Source organism: Chrysochloris asiatica, unplaced genomic scaffold (assembly GCF_000296735.1).
Source record: "Chrysochloris asiatica unplaced genomic scaffold, ChrAsi1.0 scaffold00079, whole genome shotgun sequence".
NCBI classification, from domain to species: Eukaryota; Metazoa; Chordata; class Mammalia; order Afrosoricida; family Chrysochloridae; genus Chrysochloris; species Chrysochloris asiatica.
In genome coordinates, this window is record NW_006408597.1 from 4,037,713 (window position 1) to 4,042,071 (window position 4,359).

General features: G+C 42.3%; 1 pseudogene; it reads left to right on the forward strand.

Moving 5' to 3' along the window:
• The first annotated feature begins 453 nt into the window (after positions 1-453).
• On the forward strand, positions 454-4,095 carry LOC102840329 (annotated as a pseudogene).
• The last annotated feature ends 264 nt before the right edge of the window (positions 4,096-4,359 follow it).

The window sequence follows — 4,359 nt, forward strand, 5'->3', positions numbered from 1 at the left end:
CTCTGCCTTGCTCTGGAATCAGAGCTGAAACCACTCCACCATGGAAAACCCTGCTGGTATTTCAAATACCGGTAGCACAGCTTCCAGCAATGCAGCTGAGCACAAGCCAACAGAGTACACAACCTGACAGATGAGTGGTGAAATATATATATATGAGGGGGCTTCAAAAAGTTTGTGGAAAAAGTGGTGTTAAAAGATAGTAATATTTGGTGTATGTGTATTGGTGAATGTGAGTACGAGTAAGCAGCAGCCACTATCTCAGGGAGCTTGCCGACGCTATCGCAGAAGAGAATCCTGAGCTGCCAAAGCTGCTGATCTGCTGTCCCGCGTAGGCTCAACTAGGCGCAACTGCGGGCTGGACCTAGCAGCTTAACAGTAGCAACAGCAGAAGACAATCCTTCTTGAATAAGAGCCTCACCGGCACCGGAAATCCCGCCCAAGCGTTTGGAGAAAATGGCAGACGATACTGATGTAGAAGCAATACTTGAGGCTCCTTACAAGAAGGCTTGACTAACGATATCTCACCTCTACTCCATGAATTCACCATTGAATCCAGTGTGAACTGCCAATCATAAGGGCGAGATGTGTCCCAACCCTGCAACGGACGTGGGCGAAGATCCCAGGAATGGCGTCCTTCACAGGAACTCGACAGTGGCTGTATACTAACACGGGTTTAGGCAGAAATAGAGCCATGGATGCAAACAAGTGGAGCGGTGCTGTGAGAAATGTTGTCCATACCAACAAACGCTCAAGTAATCCAATCTGTACTCATTTTAGTGTGAGAGAGGTTTTCTTTATTCGATTTTGCAAAATTGAGCACCCAACCCAGTAGTGTTTTATTGACTATGCAAAGGCTTTGGATTGTGTGGATCATGACAAGCTATGGACAACATTGCGAAGTATGAGTATTCCGGAACACTTAATTTTGCTCATGAGGAATCCGTGAATAGACCAAGAGGCGGTTGTTCAAACAGAACATGGAAACATTGAATGGTTTAAAATTAAGATAGGTGTGCGACAGAGTTGTATTCTTTTACCATACTTATTCAACCTGTATGATGAGCAAATAATCCGAGAAGCTGGATTATGTGAAGAATGTGGGGTAAGGATTGGAGGAAGTCTTATTAACAACCTTCCTCCAACCTGCGATATGCAGATGATACAGCCTTGCTTGCTGAAAGGGAAGAAGACTTAAAATATTTACTGATGAAGATCAAAGACCACAGCCTTTGGTATTGATTGCATCTCAATGTAAAGAAAACAAAAATCCTCACCACTGGGCCAATAAACAACATTCTTATCAACAGAGAAAAGATTGAAGTTGTCAAAGACTTCATTCTTCTTGAATCAACTATCAACACTCATGGAAGCAGCAGTCAAGAAATCAAATGATGTATTACATTAGGCCAATCTGCTGCGCAAGACCTTTTTAAAGTGTTGAAGAGCAAAGATGTCAGCTTGAGGACTAAGGTGCGCCTGACCCAAGCCATGGTATTTTCAATAACCTCATATGCATGCAAAAGCTGGACAGTGAGCAAGAAAGACCTTAGTAGAATTGATATTTTTTAGTTATGGTGTTAGAGGAGAATACTGAAAGTGCCATGGGCTGTCAAAAGAACCAACAGATCTGTGTTGGAAGAAGTGAGATGTGTAGACAGAGTGCTCCTTGGAGGCCAGGATGGCCAAACTTCGTCTCTCATACTTTGGACATGTTGTCAGAAGGGACCAGTCACTGGAGAAGGATATCCTGTTTGGTAAGGTGGAGGGTCAGAGAAAAAGAGGAAACCCCCAGCGAGATGGATTGACGAAATGGCAGTATCAATGGGCTCAAGTGTGGTCACAATTGTGAGGTTGTCCCAGGACCAGGCAGTATTTCATTCTGTTGTGCATAGGGTCGCTATGAGTTGGTACCGACTCTTTGGCATCTAACAACAACAACAACAACAACAACCTGGTAGAGGCACCCAACCCAGTAGACACAGGCAGATGAGCCACATGGCCTGTGGCAAACAGTTTTATTCCCCTGTCTCAAAAAAACCCCTCCTCCAGTTCCAGTTCCCCAGTCACAATTCTACCAGCACCTCCCTTTCCCCCTCCCCACAGAGAAGTCAAAATGGCTTGCTCATGGTCTATTGACTGTATTCTTATTTAAAATTCCTAGTCCTGGAATAGATTTCTTTCCTCCTTTTCCCCAATGCATCTTGCTTATATATCCCTGGGTGAGATTCAAAAATCAGTCTGCCTGGTCTAGCAATCTCATGAGCCTTTATATTCCTGAAGATGGACCACGGCCACAAGAGTTATGTTTCACAGTGCTAACCACCATGAAGAACTTAGCAAAAAGAGGGAAAAAAGCAAGAGCTGAAGTCATAGTCATGAACTAAAGTGAAGCAAAAGTAAGCAACAGAAATGAAGTAGAGATAGAGAAAGGAAAAAGAGCAAAAACCATGAAAGGAGATGAAGTTGTAGCAAAGAAAGGCGACCGAGAAGTGGAGATCTCAGATTCCGTGGCTGCTACAAAGTCCCTTATTCTGGACCAACATTTAACAGTGTCATCCTAGGAAAGACTGGATTGCCTCATAGCATCAAATTAGGCAGAATACATTACCGAAGCAAAAGTCCATTCAGAAAAGACAAAAGTCCTGTTGAACAGGAAAAGGTAGAAACATTAACTGCCTTTCCCCGCCAATGCTAATCATGTTACAGAATGGGACCAATCTTCCCCACCCAGGAGACAAGCTAGAATGTTAATCAGGTCACCAAACAGGACCAATCCCCCTGGTTTCCCTCCTGTCCTCAACTCTAACCCCATATAAGCCAGTGTTGACCTCCATTTGGCGCTCAGAATCTGGAGAAATTAGCTCCTCTGAGCCAGCCAGCTTAATAAAATCTGAAACTCTACTTGACCTCTCTGAGTGGCCTCTGTTTCTTCAATGACAGATCAAGAGCTGCAGTGACACTCTCGAATCTAAAACTGCCGTAACACTGTGAAGGAACCTAATGATAATTTAACTCCTGAGGAAAGAGATACAACGACTTTTCTGCCTGTAGCTGGCAGTAAAAATTTGTCCAAGGGATTTGGAACAGTTTTTCTCTATATTAGGAAAGGTTCGAGATGTAAAGATGATTTCTGATAGAAATTCAAAATGTTCCAAAGGAATTGCTTATGTGGAGTTTGTCACTGTTAGCTCCATGCTTCTAAGCCATAGGATTAACTGGACAACGTGTCTTAGGAGTGCCAATCATAGCAAAAGCATTACAGGCAGAAAACAACAGAGCTGCAGCAATGGCAAACAATCTACAAAAGGGGAGTGCTGGACCTATGAGACTTTATGTGAGCTCTTCACACTTTAACATAACTGAAGATATGCTTCGGGTGATCTTTGAGTCATTTGGAAGAATTGAAAGTATACAGCTCATGGATAGTGAAATGGGCCAATCCAAGGAATACACATTTATTACATTATCTGATTCAGAATGTGCCAAAAAGGTACTGGAACAACTTAGTATATTTGAATTACCTGGGCCAATAAAAGTTATTCATGACACTGAATGCACTGATGCTTCCAGGGCTAGATCATTTTTGGACAGTGAAGAACTGGAAAGGACTGAAATTGATCTGGGAACAATTGGTCATCTTCGATTGATGACAAGACTTACAAAGGGTATAGGTTTGCAGATTCCACCAGCAGCTCAACAGGCTGTACAATGTCCTTTAGTGCTGTGGCAGATTTACAGACAAGACTTTCCCAGCAGACTGAAGTTTCAGCTTTAGCCGCTGCTGCCTCTGATCAACCACTTGCAACACAGTGTTTCCAACTATCTAACATGTTTAACCCTCAAACAGAGGAAGAAGTTGGATGGGATACAGAAACTAAGGAGGATGTAATTGAAGAGTTTAGTAAACATGAAGGAGTTATTCATATTTATGTCGATAAAAATTCAGCTCAGAGCGCTGTGTATGTGAAGTGCTCATCAATTGCTGCAGCTATTGCTGCTGTCAGTGCATTACACGGCGGGTGGTTTGCTGGTAAAATGATAACAGCAGCATATGTACCTCTTCCAACGTATTACAACCTCTTTCAGGATCCATGATAGCAACACAACTAACTGCTGGTTCCAAGTAGACCACGAAGGAAAGTAGTCCCTTATTTTATTTTTCCTTTCTTGAGAATTCATCTTCAGTTATCTTTTATTTAGATACAAATTAAGAGGCAAGGGTCTACTGTCATTTGTACACAATTCCTGTTATTTTGAAAAAAATAAAAATGTTAACAGGAAGAAAAAAAAAAAAAGATAATGAAAATTTTCCATGAATTTTTTGAAGCTCCCAAATCCTGGGGTGGCACTGTGGGTTAA